This window comes from Lonchura striata, chromosome 4, assembly GCF_046129695.1.
Source record: "Lonchura striata isolate bLonStr1 chromosome 4, bLonStr1.mat, whole genome shotgun sequence".
Taxonomy (NCBI): Eukaryota; Metazoa; Chordata; class Aves; order Passeriformes; family Estrildidae; genus Lonchura; species Lonchura striata.
In genome coordinates this window covers 74,878,079-74,897,083 of record NC_134606.1, presented here as the reverse complement: position 1 = coordinate 74,897,083, position 19,005 = coordinate 74,878,079, and the positions used below count along the sequence as shown (strand labels likewise).

General features: G+C 34.3%; 1 long non-coding RNA gene across 1 annotated transcript in view; it reads right to left on the bottom strand.

Annotated features, from left to right (window-relative positions):
* The window catches only part of LOC110468235 (uncharacterized), a 100,749-nt gene that overhangs the window by 23,072 nt on the left and 58,672 nt on the right, over positions 1-19,005 (bottom strand). The window lies entirely within an intron of this gene.

Below are 19,005 nucleotides of genomic sequence, written 5' to 3'. Positions count from 1 at the left end.
CTGTTGGCTTTTTTGGGGTATTTTAAGGAATATATTTTTAGAAATTGAATAAACCCCATATTTATTCATTGCTATGTCTAGTAAACACGGAAATTAAAGCCTATATCACATAATTCCACAACTGTTCTGTCACATCGGGTGTTCCAAGGCTATCAATGGCCATTTTTTTAACAGAAGTTCAGACCTCATAGAAATGTACTTATGATGAATTTGTCTGCCTCAAAATGGATTTCGTTAATGCAGCAATTGCTAGAGGTAACAGAAAAAAAGGTCCCATTTGAAGGAGGTATTAAAAATACCTCAGATCAGTCCTCACAGCAACATTCTTTTCTTCACCTTTTGTAAAACCTGTTCCAGATCATAACACAATTCTTGTTACACAGTTGATCAGTTTTAGTATCATGAGAAAAACCCACTTCCATATAGTCATATAGAAGTGACTATTCAAATATAAATCACAGCAAAGAACAAACTTGCTATATCTTTTCTGCCACCAAGGAAACGACACAGACTTGGTTGGGACCAAAGTTTTGCTTTTTCTGGGCCTCAGTCCTCAAGTGGTTTTCAGGAGCTCAGGAATGGTACACACAGAATGTAAAAATCCTGCACCCACTAAGCTGCTCCATATTCCAGGATGGATATTTCCAGGCAAATAGAACAGATGGGAAACACTTGATGGAAAACTTTAATTCAGAGGAATACAATTAGGCTGAGTAGAAAGATGAGTTTCACAAATGTCCAGGTATGCAAAGCTAACATGTTATTAAAAGGTATCTTAGAGATGGTGTTTAGAAAACAAAATAAGATTATTGTGGAATGCTGTACTTTGTATTTAAGCATTTTGAATAGATATGCTGTACATAATAAAAGGGGAAAATTTGTGTGTGGGTATTGACTAAACAATTGGTAATGATTCATGGCTATTTACAACCTTTAAGACATACTACAGGCAATTTTCTTTAAATCAAAATTCAAATGCTTCATCTTGTTTATATTGTGTAGCTGAATAAAGTTTCAAAATATGCAAAATAGGTATCTCCATTAAAACTATCTTAATGCAAATGAATTTGACATTAAAAAGAGAGATTTTAATATAGTACAAGGAGGGTTTTTTTTTCCTTGACCTTTACAGCTATGATGCTGCTTTTCATAAATATAGAATACTAAAATTTACCCAGCTGAAGAGTTCTACTTTCCTCCTTTTTTTTGTATTTTAAGGTGAATGCCTATATCTAGATCCACATCTTGAACTCATATGATTTTATACCTGCCTTCATATCAGCAGTGTTAATTTCAGCTTTCCTCGCTGAAGATGAAAGATGAGGTTTTGAGATACCTGGCAGCCTTTCAGCCCCATGACAGATGATGCCTTTGCTTCCTTCTCTGACTCAAAATGAAAGGGCAGTGCAATAGGTACTTTGCAAAAGCTTGCTTAATACCCTTCTGCCTAGAAAACAAAACCACTGGCATTAAATTCCCTATGTCCTTTTCATACCAGCTTGTTTTACAGAGATTTAGAGGGTGATTAGTACCATTGCCAGACCTTTTTTTTTTTCAGAGCTTTACTCATTACTGGCCAGGGGTTAGTCAAATCATGTCAAAGTGAGCTATGACCAGAAGAAGAAACAGCACAGAGAAAGTTCAGCTCACCACTGCCATCAGGTATTACCATCACAGGTTAATGTATGTGTGACCGTATTAATTCCACACTGGAACCTGAATATCAAAGCCAGGGAATGGACCAGGTGATAAGACTAAAGAATGGTGAGACTTAAAAGATAATTCTCATGTCTTGACTCAGCAGTTAGTGAAAATGAGAGCACAAACTCCCTATGCCTTTACACGTTACAGCCTTTTCAGAAAGGAAGGAGTAATTTCCACTAAAACTTTACCATGTAAATATAAATAATAGGAGACTAAAACCATTTACAGTCATTACCCTTTAGCTTGCGTAGAAAAGCCACAGATCTAAGGTGAGACCAGGGCACCAAAGCCTCATGGTTCCCTGTGCTTGTTTTAGAAGTGCAGAGCTAAAAGCCTAGATAAAGTAAAAATGAGACTGCCAGCATTAAAATGGGATGCAAGATGGGGAAATGAAGGTCAACAGGATTGTCTACTAATAGGACATGAACTTGCATTACTTAATGATACCTTTGTAATCTGTCAGAAGTAGAAAGCTTAAGGAGTTAGTGAGCCAAGAGAGCCAAGTGGAAATTAAACCAGAGTTCTAGAAATATTTTAAAAAGAAATTGAGAAAAGATTCAGAATTAAGCCATCTCAAAAAACTAAGATCCACAGGCAAGTGAGTATATTTGATAAGGTACATCCAGGAAATATAATTTATATTCTTATTTTCAGAGAAGCAACTTATTTAAAAGAGATTTTATGAATGCATTGGATAGTGTTCCTCATGTTTTCCCTTCTCATTTCTATTTATGCATTTAGAGGCCACCTAAATATTTTGGACTAAAATTGAATGTTTAGACCTGGTTTGAATCTGAATACAGTAATATTAATGACTTTTTTTAAACATTAAACAGTAATGATGGTAGTGTATCAGAGTCTGCAAACAGACATTTGGCTAAAGCCTTCATCAAGATGTTCATGTAACAACAGAAGGAAATATGCTGCTATAAATATTTTTGTTTATATTAATGTAAATTTTTATCAATCTATATACAGATTTAAGCACATTACATTTCTACCCATATGTATAGTTTCAGGATTTGGGATCCTTTTCCCTCTTTGAAATCAAGCTACTCTAGTAAACATGAGAGATGTCTTTAGAAATTGAAATATGCCTACAAGCACAGGAAAATGGATAAAATACATACTCTCCGTGGTTAGTTACAAACACATTTACCTTGTTGAGATTTTTTTTTATTTGTTTCATTTGTTTGATTTAGCAAGAAAATTCATCTCCCATCTTCTTCCCAGCTTGGGTCTTTCACACGTTATTTTTTCCGAGGCTGGTCAATACAAATCCCTGATTTACAGAGCCATTCTCAGTAATTTATTTAGATTGCATAAGAAGCCAGTGGCGTCAGAGAAACAGCAAGAGCTGCTCATCTGTTTCTGATCTGAAATATCACCTGCCAATAAAGCTGTGGTTTCAGATAAACCTTACCAGCAGACAGCAATTCAGATATACCCTACCAATTTAATTCAGATTTTTCATGTGAAGGCCATTTATTTGTAAAAACAGCACCAGAAAAAATTTACAGACCTTGTGGTGGTGGCAAATGTTGCCCATCCGATAATTTTGATATTTTCAAAAATCTCTCCCATCACAAGCTGTACGGGTATAGTCTGTGTTTTCTGTTGTAATCTCTGTGTTAGAATCCTTTTTTCAGCTCATGACTGGAGATTAACACTGATTTCCAGGCCAAGTCATGACACTTTATCCTCATAATCTCACATCATTTAGTCTCACCATGTCCTTTCAAATGTGGCCAGTTCTCAAGCAACAGCAGGAACATATTTCCATTGCCTCTGGCCCTTTAATGATTAACCCCTCCATACACAGATATATCTATAGCACAACAAAAAAGACTCATGAAAATTTGAATTTTTAAGTTTGGATTATGTGTAAATTAAGTTGATAAAATCAACCAGTGCCTTGGTGCTCTTAGGCTATTTTTCAGTAGCAGCAAGGAAATCGGCAGCATCTCTAGGAAGATATTTTGTATTGTCACAGTGTAGAAACTGGACCTTAGCATAAACAAAGAACTGAGCTGTCATTTCTTTGCAAGACAACAAAGATTCTTTCAAATTTGAACTGGAGAACAATTGAAAAGTGCAATCAGCTCCAACTTTTGTACTTTGATACCCTGAAAGGAGCTCAGAGCAAAGAGAGGCTTAATGGGTTGAAAGGGATGATGCATAAGAAAAACTTGGAAAGATTAAATATGTACAGCTTGACTAACCAACAATTAAGTGGGGGGAGAGGGAGAAGATATATCTGTCAAAAGCAATGAGAAAGTAAACACCAAGGGGCAAGAGTAATTATTTAAAAATACAAATGGGATATAGCTAGAAATAATGAGATCAAATTGAGAAAAGGACGACGTAATCTGAATTTGAAGAACGACTGACTGTAAGTGAGAAAGGATATTTTCACTTTTGTCTCTTGAGAATAATCTACAGTGTGCTAGATCTTCCTCAAAACAATTAAAATGAAACGGTTAAAACACAGGGGACTAAATTCTATGTAACAGTTCTGTATTTGCAGGGCCTTGCTTTATGCCCTAAGAGACCTTATCTAATTGCAATGAATTTTTTCCCCAAAAAAAATTATAAACAAAAAATCCAAATAAAATGAGAAGTTATGGAATAATGGTTGCTTGGGAATAGGGAGAAAAGTACAAGAAACATTCAGGAAAAAAATGAATAATCTTTGTATTAATTAAATAAATAATTAAAACCATATAACATTTTTAAGACTTTCTAGTCACTTCCATGTACTACAAATCTCATGCTTGTAGTCATTCAGTTATGTGACCTTGCACAGTTCCTTGCAGATCCAGATTTTTTATTAAATCTGGGATAGAAGCATATTTGAGAAATATTTAAGATTTAAAACAAAAACCTAAAATATGTATTGCTTTTAAGTTGAAGAGAGTGGATTAAAGGAGAAAGACAAATTGCAAAATAGTTGCAGACTTACATTGAAATAAATGAATTATTATGCTAAAACATACTAGATCAACAAGCAAAAAAGGAGGAAAGAGAATTTCTGAATTCTTTTTCATGTGGAATTAACAGTACATGAAAGGAAATTCAAAACTTGTGTGACAAAAATAGAAAGACACTGCCTAGTTCCTCTACACAAAGGAATGTGTTCTGATAGGCTGAGTGACATTATCTAGTGTTTTGAATAGTAATTATCAATGAATTAAAATTCAATCTTTCTATTAAAATTTCTGCTTGTAGTGAGCTTTCTTTCATTGGCATTTTCATTTTCACCCTCAAATAAGGACATTGCTGACTGAATTTCTTCTGCTTGAACAGATAAAATAATCACAAGTAAAAAAGCAAAACTAATGGGATGTAACATTTCTGTGCAACTGAAGAACCGTATGTAAAGTGAAATGCTAGCAATTGAGACTACATCATTTATATTTTAGAATACTACCTATTAATTCTTAATTGCAATTGATAAATTGGGATTAAATATATATAAAATAAGTAACTGACTAGTGTAGATCACCATTCTTTCAATATAGTCACTCTATATTCTTTATGTATCCTTATACCATATATCTGAATCAGAAAACTGCATTTAACTTAGTAGTATTCACTTTTTTAAGTCTATCTAAACTGATTGACCTAAATCAGAAAGTTGCTTTCTTCAAAGGTGTTCACAGGTTATCCTTCCTATTCTCTATGCAAATGTGCTAAAAAAAAAATTATCTCTTTTTTTTTTACCAAATTATTTATTGCTCTAATGAGCTGACATGCCTGTCTATGAAATTGAAGAGATAATATGAGAACTGTGTAAATAAATTAGGACTATTGAGTAATTTCAGAAGCTTGTCCTGATAAGTGGACATACATAAAAATAATCTTTTCAAAGCAATGCAAGTTTATGTAATGATCTAGAAGAGTGAAATTTGTCTAAAAAATAGTAATTTATTTGAAATACTTGCATTTTAAAACCACAAGCTAGTACAATGGAGCATAATGTAAAGAAGTGCAATCACACATTTTAATCAGAAAATTACTTTGTTCTGTACAACAACACTGTTGCAGTAAAATCTTAAAATGCTGTTCTTCTTAAAAGAGGGCTATAAAGATGTCATAAAGGATTTTCAGGCAGCCCTTCACTGATATGAAGTGCTTAATTTACAGATACAAAACCAGAATTGTATCAATTCCTACAGAAGTCCAAGGAATTCAATGAAAATGGAATTATACCCCCCAGGTTTCTGAAAAATATCACTCACATCATACATCAGAAGTGTAAGTTTTAAAAAACAAAATCTGACTGCAAAAATCAAATTATCATCTGCATCTATGTGTTAGAGGCAGCAGATTTAATTAGGTTAACTCTTCACTATTCCTCCAAAAGAGACTTTGAAACACATAAGTGAAACCAAAAGGGTGCTCTGGGGCACTGATCTTTATTGGCAAGAGAACCAGCAAGAGTTGATAAGGGAGTGAAGTAAGGAGCTGGTTCTTCAACCTCCCTGTCCCTTTTTCTACAAAGAGGAATGGGAGAGGCAAGAGAAAATGCTTGAATGATATTAAAGCACAAAAAGCAAAAAACATATAAATAATTTGAATTAATTTATGCCAAACACCACCTCAGGCTAGAAACAAATGGAAATATTACATCCCTTTTGTTCAAGGCACTCAAAGCTGTTGACCAACAGCTGAATTGCTGCCATTTCTGCTATCAAGACTTTCTCTTCACAACTGAAAAAGCTCTAATTTTCTCTCAGTAGTGTTTGTTGAAGGGGCTGAAGGCTGAAGGAAGAGTTTGTGAGAGTCCCAACTGTCTGATAATTACTCTTGTGCAGTGACACTGCCATGGCCACATCATCTCTACTGGATATGGCTCTTTGCGTACCTCCCACAGCAACTTTCCCACATCTTTTCAGAGAAATTTGGTCCAAATTGTTGTAGGGAAGTTGTTGGCTGCTTCTTTCTGTTCACAGAATCATCTTAGAATCATAGAGTCACAGAGGAATAGAAAAAGAATCATTAAGTCTGGAAGAGATATCCAAAGTCATTGAGTCCAACCTTTGACCAAGCACTACCACGTCAACAAAACCATATCAAGAAGTGCCACATCCAGTAATTTCTCGAGGACTTGAAGGGATGACAAATTCACCACTTCCCTGGGCAGCCCATTCCAGTGGTTAAACACCATTTCAGGGAAGAAATTCTTCCTGATGTACAATCTGAACCTCCCCTGGTGCAGCTTGAGCACCTTTCTTCTTGCCCCATCACTTGTTACCTGGGAGTTGAGACTGATCCCCCCAGGCTACAAACACTTCTGAGGGATTTATAGAGATTAATAATATCTCCCCTAAGCCTCCTTTTCTCAAGGATAAACACCTCCAGATCCCTCAGCTTCTCCTCATAGGACTTACTCTCTATATCCCTCACCAGCTGCCCTTTATGTCCCTTCATTCCTAATAGGAATTTTAAAAAATCATATAATATGACATGTATTTAGTCCCAAAAGCCTGCAATATCTCAAGCTCTGCATTTTTTAGTGCATGCACCAAGCTAAAAATACTTTGAAAAGTAGCAGGCACCTTCTCTGTTGTGTATGGTTTCCACCCACCTAGTCCTGTTATGTCCCTTGATGTTATAATTATTAATATTTCAAGGTAGTTAAGCTGCCTAGGTTGATCTTTATGGTTACAGATTTCTTAGTAGGATATAAAAACAATTTTATTTGTTTCTATTCACCTATCAATTTTTCGTTCTCATTTGCCTTAGTTTTGTCTTGCTTCTGTGATTAAATTTTTAGTTATCCTTATCCATAACATATTTTACTCCCATGATAGTAATGTTATCCTTAATTGCGGTGATAATTAAATTAATATCAATGCAAATGAGAGTATAAAACCTGAAAGATATCCCTTGATTACATAACCTTGATGTATCTCTTGTCCACAACAAGAATTTAATAATAATAATAATAATAATAATAATAATAATAATAGTTGTTTATAGAATGCAAATTACACAGAAATATATTCATTTAATAATACATGTCAACTTAAACTATGAACAGAAGATCTTCAAATTTCTAAACAATTCTAAAGAAAACTCTAACTTTACAGCCATTCAACACAAAGGACAAAATACTTTGTTTTAAGAATAAGAAGGGATATTCACCAAAATAGTCCATTACAAACTAGCTTTTTATGAGGGTTAGCTGCATAGTTGAAATGTATATAATCAGGTCATATAAAGAGTGCAGTAACAGGAAACATCAAAAAATATCACAAAGTTAGGGAAAAATTATCTAGAAAGCTTGCTTAGGTAGAATTTAGATCAAATTCAATGTATCAATAAATACGTATCTTTATATAGAATATGCAAAATATATATTTCACTTCTTCCTTATTCCTGGTTTCCCTTATTTTTATTTTTTTTAATAGGGGGAAAAGAAAGGGAAAAGCCAGAGATTAGGCAGTAATGAATGAAAGAAATTGTGAGCTTTAGGGAAAAAGAAATGAGAGTCAAGAGCCAGATCAACACTTCAGCACGTTTATAAAATGTGATGTAGCTTTGATCTAGACAGGAAACACAAGAACAAAAGAATTGCACTGAAGAAGACAGAATCAGATTTGAGTGCCAGGCTTGTCCTATATGCCCAAGCCCACGTGTAAAACACACATTTCATTCTAAACTAGTGAGAACTAAAAGAGAAAGGTCAATTCTGAACAAAACTACGTAAAAGAATATCAGTGAGAGGAAAAAAAATAATGAGAGCTTAACTATCAAGCACTACTTTCTGAGGAATTACACTTATCTAAAGTTAGGTGTGATTCAGATGATAAAACTTCAACACATGAAACTACATCACCACTTCAGGTCTTAAAGAACACTGCACCCCAGAGCTATAAAAGCTGTTAATTTGGAATCTCAGTTTTCAGCCAATGTAAAATCCATAAATTTCATTGAATTTACTCATCCCTTAGAGACAAGTATGAACACAATTTAAGAAGACCAGGTACAATTTGGAAATGGCTGGTCCAAGTAGACAAACCTATAAGCAGTCAGATTAGCTTTTATTATTTTGGTCTCCTTCCAGCTGTATAATATCAAAGAGTGAAAAAAAAATTATTGTGGTTCAAATGTTAAGTATTAAACCTGAGACTTCAATGAACCTCTGCAGAAATAGCTGAAGCTTTGTGATGGACTTAATTCTCTGATATTTTCTATAGCAGAACCAGAGAAAAGGGTGTGTTTTTCTAGAAAGTGTTGTATTCACCTCTCACAACTGTTTTCATGCAATTTATTCTCCAGGGGATAGCATTTACTCCGCAAATATATTTGTATCACATTAAACACTTGTCAGAGTCTTAAAATCAGATATTTTACATAGCATTATAAACTTAATGTTCTAGTTATATAAGAAGCTTAAATATGCTGGAAATAAATATTGATTTCTGGAGCTCAGCCACCATAAGGGTGATGGCTGTAAAAGACTCTCACAGAAGAATAAATAATATTTACTTTTCCCTATAAAGACTCTTATTCTAAATTATTGAACAAGTGACATATTTGAATTAAGCACATAAAAATGTGCATCTTTCTGTTTCAGTCTTTACTATCAGTACTAAAATTTTCTCTAATAGCTCACATATACTCCAAGCAATAAAATGTGAATATTTGTAGAATATAAAATTGGTTAAACTTTGATTTGCAGAGAAATGGAGATTAGATTATCCAGCTAGAAAAACAATTTGTAGTCTCTTTACATAAATGAAAAACTTAACAAAGCACAAACCAAGACTTTTAAGAGGAAATCCTATCACCCATTCCATAGCAGGTATAAGGGCAGTTATTTTAATAATAATTAATTTCCCTGAGGCTATACTTGACCAGTGGAAGATTATACTATAAAAATTTCCTTATTTTGCACAACTCTTCTTGAAACATCTTTTTAACATGGACAGCCAGCAAGGTTTCCCCAACCTGACAGGACATTTCTCATGGTTTCCACTTTGAAGATGAGGGCCAGCCACAGACACTAGAAAATAGAATTTTGGGGAAAACTCCACTTTAGGTTTTGGCTCTGATGTCTCTGGTTTCCCTTGCATCTTTACAGAATTTTCAGTGCCAGTAACTTTTTCTTATGGACACATACTGCTGAAGAGGCAGCCAAAAAATGTGAGTGATCTTAGTCTTGACTGAACAAGCCCTGGAAGAACTGGGCCAATGTCTTGGTTTGAAAAGACAGGTGTCTACTAAAGAAGGCAGGAGCCCCCCTTAAAATGGAGAATGTAAACCCCCACCTTCTGAATTATTATAGTTTTGAAATTAAGGGGCTTGCAGGCAAAAGTATGGGAGTAGGGATAACAGTTCTTTATTCGGGAAGAAAATAAAAATAAAATAAACAATGCAGTAATACAAAACAACACTGACAGGGTCAGAATACAACCTGACAGCCTGTGGGTCAGGGTGTTGGTACAGATGGTAATAGAATAACACACCCCCAGCCACACCTTCCAAGCTAAGACAGACAAAAGAAAGAACTTGGTTTTCACTGACCAACTTCAATCTGCACAAATTTTTGATTCACTGCTTACTGTATTTCTCTCTGTGCTGTAAAAGGCACTTCTAGAGCCTGAAGGCATTAAAAATTGGTGTTTGCTCTATGTTCTGCCCCGTCTCCTCACCAAAACACCCAGAAACAGGCTGAAAAAAGGATATATCCTCAACTCATTGCTATGGATTAAGTACTGTAAATACATCCTTCACTAGAAGGTGGTGGCAGATGAAGGCGCTGCTGCATCCAAAGGGAAAATGGCTTCTACTTTCCCCTGGTTTCTTCTGGGTTTCTGCAGGTAAAGACCAGAAATGTGTTTAAAAGAGATTTTTTAACTTGATTTGCTTTGATTTTGATTTTTTTTTACTGTGGCACCATGTGAGTAACTTAGTTCTTAACTTGCCCTGTTCAACTTGCAAACAGCCCAAGAGCCAAGCCCAACCCAAATCTGAAACCTGAAGTGTTCTGGCTATAGACAACAAGCTGAGAAAGGCAGGCAGCTAACAGTGACTATACAAAAGTGGGAATAGGAAATATATTTCCATTTGGGCATCTTTAACAAGATTTGCATATCTTTTAAATTACAGTTAAACACCGTGTGTTCCAGGTGCTTTAGATAAGAAATGAAAAGGATTTCCTCATTCTGTATTTAAAGTATTCCGCGTTAAATTGATTTTCAAACTTCCTGCCTTTATCCATGCTAGAGCCAAAGACTTGCACTGTATAGTATGCAATAAGGGTCCCTAAATTAGTCTGAAGTCCAGAAGGCAGCAGTATACTCTGCTTTTCTGGAAGTTCAGAGGAAATCTTATGATTGGCAGTAATTTCCAGCACTGCTGGACTGCATCAGGATGATAACTAGAGATATCAGTTCTTGAAATTTATACTTTGTACCAATGCAGCTCTCATAAAATACTTGAATTCATGATTTTCCTAATGAGCATGTGTCCATAAGAGGCTGTATAATGATAAAGAGCCTTATTGATCAAAGAATTTCCCTTTTACTGTGCACTTGTAATTACATGTGAGTGATATAACATATCCTATCTTCCTTACCCAATTTAAGGAGCATAATCATATAAAAAAATAACATCTAAATTTAGCAAAGCTCATAAATATGTGCCTTAAGTTAAAAAAAGGCTGAAGCATCAGGGAAATCTGTTGACTTTAGTTACTTATGCTCCTATAGAAACATGCTTATATTTTGGAAAACAGGCAAAATTAAGCATGCATCATCATGCATCTAGACTGAGAAAATGAATGAAAGGAGAAGCTAGTAGAAAGAAGATTTTAGGGAAGATTTTCCCAACTTTTATAGCCTTTTATAATCAGAAAGTTTTATTATTGTTTCATAAATTTAATTTTAGTCATGTTTTATGACTAAATCTCCCTGTAGTTAAAAATAATGTCTAAATTTTTGATCAAGGTACATGGTTTTAATTTCTAGTCGAGACATAGAAATTGAAAATATCTTATTTTTTATTTCTGTGAAATTTTAAAACAGTTTATTTCCCTTTTACCCTAAAACTGAGATGCTGTCATAGTTCCCTCAGATGAAGATGTAACAGTAACCATGTCTAAGAAATGGCAAAGGCAATGAGAGGAGTAGGAAATTAAGGAAAAAACAGCAGAAAATAGCAAGACTATAGAGTTACTTTTTGAGATTTACTTAGAGGATTTCCCCATGTATTATATCTATACATCTTGTTTCAAAATGGATTTAAAAGTATGTGTGAAGGAGATCCACCAGAATAAATTCATAACTAATCAGTGTTTCATAATCTTTTAGCTATTCCCCAACAACCCCAAAACCGATGCTACTTTGCAGCTTAAGTAACAATCATAGCAATCAGTTGCAAAAATTAAATTAACTACTTATCTCTGTTGTACTCTTTGAAATTCAAGATCTAGGAGTATGAAAGACAATTATTCTATGTTATGATTTTTTTTTATAATCTAGATTTCAGCAAAAACAGCAAGTGAGCATCATAATCCTTTCATTTCTAATACATACCTAAAGAAAATTAAAGCTTTCACTAGACACTAAAAAATGTTTTGTTGAAAGAAAACTTTATTTCCAATCATAGGAAATAAGATGGAATTTTTACATGTGCTTCTCAAATAAGTACTTAGACATACTTGGTTCTCCAAAAAATCTCAAAAAAAATTCAGTATAACCATAATGAACCATTGGAGATTCTTTAGAGTAGGTTCCTCATTCTTATTAAGTTCTCCATAATGTGAGAGAAACTTGTTTTAATTTATCTTGTCCATTTTGAGATATGCATAAGAATTTACTGATAATAAATTTTCTCTTGAGTTTGGGATACATTATTATCTAGAAGACATGAAAATATGGAGTAAGGATGAATAATATTTTTTTCTTCCCACTATACACCTCCCTAGATTAAGAAAAACATTGTGTTCATCTTTTCTCTGCTTATTGATACACTTTGTTTTGAATTGATGGCAGTGCCCAATTTTCTGTGCAAAAAATCATATATTAAAACTAATTATTAATGTAAATATTTCAGCCACTGTTTATTTTCAAAGTAGGTTATTCTACTAGTAGCAGTCATCTTTATGCTGAGAAAATTACTAACTCTCATAAACAGCATTTTCCTTGGTGTTCTTCCTCTTAAATTCTGAATACTATGGCTGAATGTCCATGTCTTGGAGGTCAAAGTAAACACAGAGATATATTAAGAAATAGCGGGAAAAAAAACCTCTCAAATTTTTCTTCATAATATGAAAAAACCTTTTACCTTGGCTTGACAAGATGGAATAGACCTTAGGAATGGATAATAATGCAATGTCATTTCACATATTTTATATCTGTGTTGTACTTGAGGAGAAGTGGCATATATTTTTAAAAATTTAATTTATTTTCAATTTTCCTCTGGTTTAAATCAGCTTTTCTTCCTACATCACCAAAAAGAAGAAAGAATGAAATCTGAGAGACTGGATTCAGATTAGCACAGCTGTGGAGATAGTGCAGTTTTGCATGGGTGATATCTAGTACCAAGATTCTCAGGATAATAGCAAAGTGGGGCATTCTGCCATACAGACTACTGGAAAAGAGCTTCAAAGAGAAATAAAGCTTAAAACAGTCTTATCTATCACACTTATCAGTGATTCCCTTCCTACATAATTTCTCAGTTTTTGAATTCATTTGGAAAGCCGGGAGACATTCACGCAAATTAATCAATGAGCCAGGTAACAGAAACATAAGGTGATTAGCTTAAGCTGGACGATTAAGCTTTTGAATGTCAGGATTTGGGGAGCTGAATCACTCTCTTTGAAAGTGCTTCCAGCAGTATGACTCCAAGTCCTCATTAAGCCTTGCTTAATGCTAAGCTACATGATTTTAATATTTATTTCTCACCTCTGCTCCCCTCAGCCTCCCTGTCCAGTGTTTGGGGATGTGGTGGAGATGGGCAGAGCTAAGAAATTAAGTTTGTGCTCTGGAAAGCCTGTGTGGGGTCTGTACCCCTGTAAGTCAGCTCCCTGCTGTTAAATATATGTGAAATGCCCACTGCTATAGTTTGGAGGGTAAATTCTCACCATCAGCAGGACCTTATTCCTTCTTCAAACAGACAGGGTCCAATTTCTCTGTTGATATCCATTCCCAAGCAATCAGCAAAGAGAAGATCTTTTACTACAGACTGCTAAACTTAAAAAAAGACTATGCAGCCTTTCAGCTTTTAAATATGTAATCAAAGTTTTGAATATTTTATAACAGCTATCAAGAAGTTGCATGATACTAATCATCCAGAACATTAAGTGGTCCTGATTCAAGTATCTTTTTCCTGTAATTTTCTTTCAGTTTACTAAACAAGTTAACTATTACAAAAGAAGAATTAGGGGAGTGCTTTCAGGATTTTTTTTTTTCTGAATCTACTTATTAGTTTGATTGGGTTGGTTATTAGGGGTTTAATTTTAATCTTTTTGAATGATCACTGCTGTTTTCCACATAAAAATCATCAGCCTCGACTACTTATAGCACAGATATGGCAGAGTGAAAAGCTGAGAGTTTTCAGACAATACAAAAAAGGTAAAAAACCTGTTTTTATATATTCAAGATAATTAAATGCAGTTTTAGGTGCTTCTTTGAAAGAGGAAGTTAAAATCAGTTACCTCAAAAATTCTCAGATAAAAACCTGTCAAACTGTGATGTCACATGCATCACATCCTTGGTCTTGAGACTGCTCCTGAGTGATTATGCAGGCCTCAAAATTTCTTTTTTGCACTTGAAATTACCTTTATTTTTCCCATGTGCTTTATCTAATTCTTATAGAGATGTTCATTTCCTCAGCCTTTTGTTTTTTCCAGGTTCCATTCTCTCATGAAAACCTGCAACGCTTTACTGCTGGCACGTGGCATCACCTCATGGATAGAACATTCCACAAAATTTCAGGGAATCCTTCACCAAAGAATTTGACTGAAGTAAACAGACTGTGGTATCACAGAAAATACCCTTGCATTAATAAACACAGCCCTAAAAGGCAGAAAAGTAAGTAGATATAAATATTTAACTCTTGCAAGTGGAGGGAGGTCTCCCTCTTACTTCCTTTGTACAAAATGTTAAAGCAGGATGGAGCACTGAACAATTACTCTTGATTCTGGTTCTGTGGCTGAAATAATAAAAAAATAGCAAAATTAATTCTCTGTGTGCTACAGTTCTCATACAGTCTCTTCACTTTCAATTTTTTCTTTCATAGCAGCTGCTCAATATATATGGTGTTAATTGTCACAGCAGAGAGTAAAGGAAACTGCAACCCAAGGATACAGAAGAGACTATTTCTGTTGACATTAATCAGTAAATATTGAAAGTCTTTTTTAACAATTCTATTTCAGAAACATCAGGTAAACAGAATGACTTAGGAAGTCAGGAATAATTATAAAAATAATTGTGTATTAAAGTTTTTGTACTGATTTTATGATTTCTCAGCTAAATTATTCCACAGTTCCAACCAGGACTGCTGCTTGAGAAAATAATGACAAGGTTAGAAATTGTCAAGTGACTATAATTATTGCTATGTTAATATCTTGATACCATAGAAGTTAAATTTGCAAGATCATTTAATAAAATATTAGAAATGTGGTATAAATTTGATATCATAAAAATGACAGGCATCCTTAAGTAGGTTTGAGCATTTTTTTTTTTAATGCTGATATAAGATATTTAAGAAAACCTTTAAATTTTTTATGGTAACAGAGTTTAACCTTGCTATACTTCCCACGTTGGTGAGCAAACATTTAAAATTAATTTCATATCAAAATACATCTCTGTAGCCATTTTAAATTCATATATAAGTAAATTGATTTCAGTGGGAGTTATGTACTTAATCACCTTTGAGGAAGTGGGCCCCAGTCCCTAATCAAGTCTGCTTAAATATGCTAACTGAATTGTTTTGAAAGTGCTGATATTCTGGAGCTCTGCATTATCACTGTGTGTTTCTGGGTATTCTTTGTAATAGCACATATCTAATTTTGTTTAAGAAAACACAGTTTGGTAATTGGCAAAGCATTTTCTGTGATTACCACCAACTCTCATCTTTTAAGTATTATATGGCTGTGGATGTTTATCTAGTATGTAAACAATAAAAAGTACTGCATATGTTTTTTAATATCCTTCTAGACAAACCTATATATAGACATCTGCATTGTTTGTCTCAGACTGTCATTCCTTCCTGCTCCAATGAGATCAGCTAGTTATTTCATTTATTTTTTTTTCATTGTAGATTGTTCTTTCTGACATGAGAATTGTAAACTATTGGGCTTCATTCTTCAAGGCTACAGGACTCTCACAACCTTGGGCTCATCATGTTCCTGAAGGTGGATCTTTCCAGAGAGATTACACTAAGTGCTAAATTAAGATTTTTTTTAAAAAAATAATGCTTTAAATAACTAAATATTTTCTTCTGAATGGCCCTTCAGAGCTTTCATTCTATACAGAGTCTTTGTGTTTCAATGAAAGATCTCGAACCATTGGAGATTCCTTAGAGTAGCTTCCACATTCTTATTAAGTGCTTCATAAAGTTAGCATGAATTCAAGTAGGGAATTAAATATTAGATAATATATATTCTGTTAAAACTCACTTTTCTACCATTTAAACTTCAACATTAGGGATTAACATTCCAATGGAAATTGTCTTTAAACAAAGAGTTAAACAGTATACTGAAGTAATAGAAAATAGAGTCAAGTGTGTTCAAAAGGAGGGGGAAGAATTGGTGGGGCAAAATTTAGAAGGGACTAAATTAATATTTTTGATATGTTAAAGACTTTGAGCTTTTTACAAGTATAGGAATTTTTAATTTTATCCAAAATTATTGAATTAAAAATTAGGATAATTTTGGAAACATGAAAGAAACCTGAATGTAGATACTGAAGAGAGGCAAATAATAAGATTTCTGTAAGAAGATGATAGGGCTCTAGAGGTTCAGCTACATGGAAAACTGGTGCAACATGATATATGAGATGGAAAAATAAAGGAGAAGTGTCGTGCTAAGTTGGGCATGAGAAGGAAGCAGGGAAGAACTGTTTATTAGAAAATACAGAAAAAATAGTTTGGTAGTAAAGAGAAAAGTCATTTAAGAGAAAATGGAGGGTGGTGGATGAGCGGGTTAAGATGGGTGTTAAAACCAGCAGCAGCAACAACAACAAAGAAACAAGACAATTACACATGAGAGAAAACCAAAAATTCCTGGAGAAAAAAAAAGTGAAAAACAGAAGCACAGACCACAGATGAGGGTGAGTGGAACAGAAGATAAAAATAAATAACATGTTAGCTACCAGGGTGTTTCTCAGTGTGAATTATGCATAAACTTTAATCTAAAATGAATTTTACATGCTGCGTGGAATGTGTTGATGCACACAGAGTCTTATCTGAAGACCACTCGAATCAATGGCAGAAACCTCCTGTGGTTATTTAGAGGCTAAAATCACACTTGTAACTTTGCAGATCCAAAACAAGAGCTACAATTTGACCCATGTAAAACACACGTATTTTGGGAGGACTTTGATCATGCCTAAGCAAGCTCCTTGCAAAAGCTGTGAGTGCTACTGAATTGAGGTGCTGCAGGTGGGTCTGCGAACACGCGATTGCCAAACTCGGCCCCTTGCTTGCCAAGGTCAACAGCTTTAATAATAACAGTAATTCAAGGCTTTTGTGGCTGACAAGTCTGTGGGTATCACAAAATGTCTTGCAGATTTCAGGCCAATAATATTCTGCTGAATGAAAGCTTGAGTATATTTTCTGTCACAACTGTAGCAATTCGGTACCAATCTGGCAGCACCATCGTGCTTCAAATTCTGAGCCCATTGCCATCATCAGTCTGTGTTTTTTGCATGGTTTATAATTCAGCTATTTTAAACCATACTAGTATGACTCTCAGCTTACAATTTATTGTTCTGGATTTATTTTGTTCTCAAAATATTGCATTAAAGTAGTTCCATTATCTTTCTAGGTTAGCAACTGAAAGAAATAAATGTTTCAAGAAATACTGTTGCTGGCTTTTTACTAAACGGTGCTTATTTTAAAAAGAAAATTTTACTCGTATTACATTGTCAGCTCAGAGAATGAAGAGAAAGTAATCCAATACCCCTTGTGAAATTTGTCAGTGTATTATTTTATATGTATGCTATCATTGCAACTATAGCAGGTTCCCAGCTTTGGTTGGGAAGAAGATAAACATTTATATTCAGCCCAATAAGATTTTAATGTGGTTCATTGCTTAAATACCTCTGTCATCTTTGGGTGGGGTATTTTAGATTTGAATTTCCAGTTTCTGACATGTACCCAGGAGTTTTCCAAATGTGCCCTTTCCCAGTACCAGTTTCCAGTACTTGTCTTATACAGGAGGCCACATACATTTAACTATGTGAACAGATATTCATTAACATTTAACTGAGTGAACAGTTATTCATACTTGTCCTTCTGGAAAACATAATCTTTACAAAATATTGTAAACAATAGAAGAGCTTGTATTTGAGAATCAAGATGACCATTGCAGTCATCCTTCATTCAAATGAAAGCAATAATTAAATAGCAATGAAAGATACTTCATGCCATGCCAGGCAGTTCATGGCCAGTGTCACCTCTTTCTTAGGAAGCAGTTTTTACCTTAACTGTTGTTCTGATCCTTTCCTAGTGTGGTATAAGCTATTTGATAAGTAATACTGAGGAATTTCTACATTGCTGTTGTTTGCTTTCAAAAATAGCTTCTTGATGGGCATTCTCTTTCATAAACACATGCTTGCTTTTGGATTTTTTCTGTTGGTTCATGTAGACTCATTTCACATGGAAATTTGCAGAACCTTCATTTGAAACTCAGTGAGATTCTATGGAACAGGCTTCCCAACCATTATCAGCTTTCCATAAGCCACAAGAGCAACTTGAGCAGATGCATAGCAGAATATTTTTTATATATTTCTTATTTCTAAATTTGGAATATTAATGGACAGGACATACTACATGCCATCCTAGAAAACAATTTTTAAAAATGTATATATTTACGTAGTGACACACATGTACATAGTTATATGTATTCAGGGACATAATATCTCTCTGTGTGGTCCAAAATACATTCCTATTCAATTTAATAGTGAACAGAGGGCAAGGTGGGTTAGTTCATTCCTTGTGCAGTCAGACACTGCTCTTACAGTCAGAAGCAGAGCCTTCCACTGATACTTACAAACAGTTTCCAATTGTCAAAGCACTTAACTATAGTTTAAACCATATAAAACATAACTATTTAGGCCTCCA